Raw genomic sequence first — 6,526 nt, 5'->3', positions numbered from 1 at the left:
ACTACAGCAAAGACATGGAATCAACCTAAATGATGCCATACAGCCACAAAAAAGAATGAGATCATGCCCTTTGCAGGGACATGGATGCAGATGGAAGCCATTATCCTCAGGAAAGTAATGCTGGAACAGAAAACCAAATACCACATGTTCTCATTTATAAGTGGGAGCTGAAAAATGAGAAAACATGGACAGAGGGAGGGAAATAACACACACTGGAGCCTATAGGTTGGTTGGGGGACAGCATCAGGAAGAATAGCTAATGTGTGCTGGGCTTAATACCTAAGTGACTGAATGATCTGTGCAGCAAACCACCATGGTACACGTTTATCTGTGTAACAAACCTGCACATGTACCCTGGAACTTCAAATAAAAGTTGAAGAAAAAAATTGTATGTATTGACACATACTGTGAAAGCTCATGAATACGAGGCTATCATTACTTCTAGAATTTTTATATGGTTGGATTGGAAATAAATACTTATGAAGAGTAAAACCATGTATTCATATCTACAATTTTTAACATCTCAAAAATCTTGCTTAGGCTGGGTGTAGTGGCTTCCGCCTATAATCTCAGTATTTCAGGAGCCTGAGGCAGGAGCTCACTTGAGCTCAGAAGTTCAAGACCATCCGTGGCAGCATAGCAAGACTCGTATCTCTAAAAAGAAGGAAAAAGAAAAAAGAAATTTGCTTATCTTTTTTAAACTTGTATTGGGTTGTTGTTTTCTTTTCTTTCTTTTTTTTTTTTGAGACAGAGTCTCACTCTATTGCCAGGCTGGAGTGCAGTGATGGGATCCAGGCTCACTGCAACTTCCGTTTTCCGGTTTCAAGCAGTTCTCCTGCCTCAGCCTCCCGAGTAGCTGGGACTACAGGCAGCCACCACCACTCCAGGCTAATTTTTTGTACTTTTAATAGAGACGGGGTTTCACCATGTTGGCCAGGATGGTCTTGATCTCTTGACCTCGTGATCCGCCCACCTCAGCCTCCCAAAGTGCTTGGATTACAGGCATGAGCCACTGCGCCTGGTCTTTTTTTTTTTCTTTTTTTTTTTTTTTTTTTTTGACTACACCAAATATCTCAGTTTCTAGTAATATTAACATAAATACTTTTTGTGTTATATTTCACAAGGTATATATGATATTTTAAAATAATTTTACCAATATTACTACGAACTGAATTTGAATGAAGTTTCGGAATTCTTTGCATTGCTATATGTCTTTAAAATATGTGAACTTAGAACATGTATTTCTATAGAGTATACATTGGATGTATGATCCAAATAAGTTCTGAAGTCACTTGAAATAATCCTTTGCCTTGAGTGATTTTTCTTTAACTTAAAACACAGTTAGACATTCACTTTTAGCATATTTCCATTTTTAAGTGCTGCTTTTTAAAATTTTTATGTTATATTTGTGTACCTCACTTACACAATTCTGAAGTTGAAGCTGTATAACAAAATATGTTCAGGTAAGTCTTATTTACCTTATTCCCTCCCTCCCTTATATGCCATTTTTGTTAGTTTTTCATTTACCCTTTCAGAATTTCCCTTTGCAAATATAAGCAAATATACACATAATATTTGCTTTTCTCCCCCTTTCCTGCACAAAAGTTGTCATACATACTATTCATTTTGCACCTTGCTTTATTCATTTAATATATCTTGGAAATCACACCACTTTAGGATATGGAAGATTTTCCTCATTTCTTTTTATGTCTACAGGTATTCCATTGTGAGATATATCACATCATTTGGATTTAGGGTTTTTTCTTTGCTGTTATTACACATATAAGTAATTGTGTTTATGTATGTTTATATCTGTAATTATATGTATACATGATTCTTTACTATATCACACATATTATATACACAGATAAAACAGTGAGTAACCTTTTGCTAATGTTGTTTTTACTTATGCAAGTGTGTTCATAAATTATAGTCCTAGAAGCGGGAAAGTTGACTCAAAGAGCAAATGAATATTGTAATTGAAAGAGCTTTATCAAATTGCTTTTCATATGTGAATATAACAATTTTTAATTTCCACTGGCACCATTTGAGTTTGTCTATTTCATAACAGCCTTGTGAACAGAATATGCTACCAAACATTTAGATTATTGCCAATATTATAGGTGAGAAATAGTATCTCAATATAGTTTTAATTTACATCTCTTCTACTAAAGTAAGTTTGGGCTTCTTTAAATAACTTTTAACAGCCTTAAACTGAATTTTTGAGTCTTCTAGTGAACTGACTAGCATATCTTTTGCCCATTTCTCTATCACTATTGGTCTTTGTCTTTCTCATTTTTAGTAACTTTTTTTATATATTAGAAACAATAGCTCTTTTCTTTAATATAAGCCATAAGGCACAAACATTTTCTTTACAATGTGCGGTTTTTCTTTTACATCATTTATGGCAGGCTGCCATGCAATTTTATTAAGTAGTCAAATACATCGACCATTTCTTAAATGAGAGAGCCATAAAATTTTAGCAGTTTTCCTGGCAATGGTGACGAATTTTGAACAACATCCTATCTTACATAGGTACTATTATAAACAATAAATGATATCTGTGAAAAGGTGAACGTAACTTTAAAATTAGTGACTGTAATGAGATCAACATCCTGCCTAAATAGCAGTTCAACCCACAGCTTTGAATCAATTCGTATTTTTATTTAGCCACACACTATGAGAGTCATCAGTACCATTCCTCTAATTTTACCAGGCTGTAACAGAGGCTCAGAAAAGTGTGCTGGTGTACAGCAGTCACCCACTGAATCCGTAGATATGGTTTTGGGGCTGGACCACAAGCCCTGAATTCTTTCAACTTCCCCCGCCCCTCGCCTAAGTTAGGGCTCACTAATTTCTATTTTCACAAATCACCGTGGTAACAATAAAGAATATGTTCTCGAGTGGAGCCAGGGATTTCAACCACGCTACCAGAGTTGTGTGATCCGTCTTCTGCGTATCGCTGGAATTTCGAATCGCGATGGTCCTCCCCTCCCTAGAGGAGCTGGACTCCCTCAAGTACAGCGACCTGCAGAACTTAGCCAAGAGTCTGGGTCTCCAGGCCAACCTGAGGGCAGACAAGTTGTTAAAAGCCTTGAAAGGCCACATTAATCCTGAGGCAAGAAAAGGAAATGAGAATCAGGATGAAAGTCAAACTTCTGCATCCTTTTGTGATGAGACTGAGATACAGAGCAGCAGGCAGGAACAAGCCAAGAGAGAGAGCCAACTGGCCATGTCACCAAACAAGGAGAAGGCACAAGACTGTCCGTGTGGACCCTGACTCCCAGCAGGATCATTCAGAGATAAAAATAAGTGATCACACTGAATTTCAGAATCATGAAAAGCAAGAAAGGCAGGATTTCAGAGCTACTGAAAAAGTTTATTCTCCAGATGAGCACCAAGGAGCTAAGAATGGTGTTTCCTCAGGAAAACGTGGAATAAATGGTAACAAAGATTCAAAGATACCTTCAGAAAGAATCTCTCTACACAAATGAGTTAACCAAACCTGGAAAAAATAAAAGAACTGCAAGGACTACTCCAAATTTTAAGAAGCTTCGGGAAGCTCATTTTAAGGAAATGGAGTCCATTGATCAATATATTAAGAGAAAAAAGAAACATTTTGAAGAATACAATTCCATCAGTGAACTGAAGCAGCCCATCAATAAGGGAGGAGTCATGACTCCAGTACCGCCAAAAGGAAGACTTTCTGCGGCTTCTACACCCATCAGCCAATGATGCTCTCAAGGCCAGTCTTACGGCCCTGCGTGTCAGAGTACCTTGGGTCTGAAGGGGTCACTCAAGCGCTCTGCTAACTCTGCAGCTAAAACACGTGTCAGGTTTTCAACTGCTACTAAAGATAATGAGCATAAGCGTTCACTGAACAAGACTCCAGCCAGAAGGTCTGCACATGTGACCATGTCTGGGAATACCCCAAAAGGCGAGGCTATATTTGGGACACACAAAGTAAAGACTACCAAGAGGAATTCTGCTGTTATTACCCCATTCAAGTTGACAACTGAGGCAATGCAGACTCCAGTCTCGAATAAGAAACCAGTGTTTGATCTTACAGCAAGTTTGTCTCGTCCCCTCAACTATGAACCACACAAAGGAAAGCTAAAACCATGGGGGCAATCTAAAGAAAATAATTATCTGAATGGACATGTCAACAGAATTAACTTCCACAAGAAAACTTACAAACAACCCTGTCTCCAGACAAAGGAAGAGCAACGGAAGAAACATGAGCAAGAACGAAAGGAGAAGAAAGCAAAGGTTTTGGGAGTGCGAAGGGGCCTCAGTTTGGCCGAAGATTGGTAATTTTTTAACATCTTGTAAATAGTCCTGTATTCTCAACTATTTTTCCTTTTGTAAATTTTTTTTTTTTTGCTTTCTTCCCCACTTTAGTCATGAGATCTTTTTCTGCTAACTGTTCATATTCTATGTCGTGTCCATGGGTCTTCATGTGCTGTAATCTCTAAAAAGACATTATCACACTAAAGCTCAAATTCTTTGGGATGCTTTTTGGTTAAGTCCCTATACAACTCAGTTTCCTAATGAGACCCATCCTAAGATTCTGGTCCTAGATTTTTAAAGTCAAGTGACCCCTGCTGGTTCTAGTATGAACAGAACTGCAGTCTTCTGCTAGGCAATAGCATTTACCTGTTGGCAGCTAGTTATACAAGCTTCGGTAGAAATTGAACAATAACAAGAGTAGAGTACGCTGGGGTAGAAAGGCCAGCTCTTCACTCTCTAGTCTATAGAATATAGTACCCTTTATGAAATGGGGCCATATGGTTTGGTTATTACATCAATATTTTATCTAGTTGAAATTGTTTATGCTCATATCCACCTTTGTTCAAATAGCCTCCTGTAATTACCATCTCTCATTCACTATATTTGCGAAAATAAAACTCTATATAACTCAAGAAAAAAAAAAGAATATGTTCTCTTTTTTCTACTTTTTAATCAGCAAATCCTTTTTTTAAAAAAAAATTGCATCTCTTCCTTGGAAGCCTAATGAGAAGTTATTTGGACTTGTTTTTGTTTTTGTTTTTTTATTTTTTTGACTTTTTTTGTTTAAAGAAGAAAAAGCACAGTTGGGAATCCAAAGACAGCTTTTGCAACCCCTCACGGTGCATCTCTCTCCTCACCTGCAGAGGATACCCACGTAGATACATCTTCCTCACCCGAACCTCTCGCAATGTTCCTTACTCCCATGTTCCTTCCTCCAACCCCTCACAGTGTGGTAGACTGTTTTCTCACTGTCTCCTCCTCTCTAAACGAGACATTTAAATGTAAGGAGTTTTCATCCTTTCTGCCAAAATTGAATCTTACCATATTGTTTATCCATATTATTATAATTTTTCATGCAGCCACATAAACTTGCTCTCAATATTAATACAATCATATAAATATTGCTTTCAATAATTAATATAAACCCTTTTTAGAACACGTTAAAAGCTGGAGAAGAAAAAGAAAGCAGTAGGAAGATAGAGTATTTATACTTTTAATTCATCTAACCAATGATCAATCAATTCAATGATCCATGCTAAACACACACTCAGCTTCATCTTTCTGATGACTCGTTACACTCACGCCAATGATCCCACTTTCTTTCTCAACAACATTTGTTTTAACTCCACTTTCTCCAATCTTGCTTTTTCTCATCTTTTCTGATCCAGAATTGGCCAAATGAGTTAAGAAACCTAACATCAAATGCATCAATGATTTCTTTACAATGCAGTAAATATTACAAACGATAGCTAATAAAAAGGGCCAAAACTGCTCCATATGATCTCTTTACTACATTCATCTTTAATACTTTATAAGGTTTCTTATTCACCACTTTCATAACAAATCAATTCAAACAATGACTCATCATTGTAAAGTTTTCTTAGCAACTATTCTTTAGTCTTAAGAACTCAACTATGAGTTTTGTTAAACATATTTGTTGTATTTATTTCGTAATGAAGGAAGGAGTGTTTTGTATGAAACACTCCATTGTATGAAAGAAGTATCACAAAGTGCTACACTTAAGAAAATATACATTGCAAAACCTTGTTTCTACTAAAAATATAAAAATTAGCTAGCCTGGGCAACAAAGTGAGACTCTGTCTAAAAACAAGAAATAAAAGAAAATTTACATCAGATTTTTTATTGCTATTGAAAAGTCACTATACTGATCCTTCATAGGCTAAATTGTTAAAAGAAGCCAAGTCTAAAGCAATGAAAACCTTATTCCATCATGTAAATACCACTGACCAAAGGAAGTTAGTAAAGATCAAATTATGTCTGAGTCTTTCATAATTGAACATCTAAGTGTTCAATAATTATTAACTAACCAGCTCCAATTAATATCTTAAATTGTAGGATTACAAATTAAAGCACAAATTCTAGATAGTAAGAAATGTTAAAAAGAGATTCGTGGCAATTTTGCAGTATTATGAGCCATTTTCACAAGTCATCGAACCTTCAGAATATTTTTGAAACTGTCAAGCCTTGCCTCTATGTTCTCAAATGATAAGTTCCT

The 6,526-nt window shown here is 36.3% G+C and overlaps 1 pseudogene across 1 annotated transcript; it reads left to right on the top strand.

Annotated features, from left to right (window-relative positions):
* Positions 1-2,907: 2,907 nt before the first annotated feature.
* On the top strand, positions 2,908-4,871 carry LOC116530483 (annotated as a pseudogene). The gene has a single exon (XR_004260023.1). The product of XR_004260023.1 is annotated as a nucleolar and spindle-associated protein 1 pseudogene (transcript).
* Positions 4,872-6,526: the final 1,655 nt, after the last annotated feature.

This window comes from Sapajus apella, unplaced genomic scaffold (assembly GCF_009761245.1).
Source record: "Sapajus apella isolate SASKATOON/1434 unplaced genomic scaffold, GSC_monkey_1.0 scaffold67, whole genome shotgun sequence".
Classification (NCBI taxonomy): domain Eukaryota; kingdom Metazoa; phylum Chordata; class Mammalia; order Primates; family Cebidae; genus Sapajus; species Sapajus apella.
This window is presented reverse-complemented; position numbering and strand designations above follow the sequence as displayed.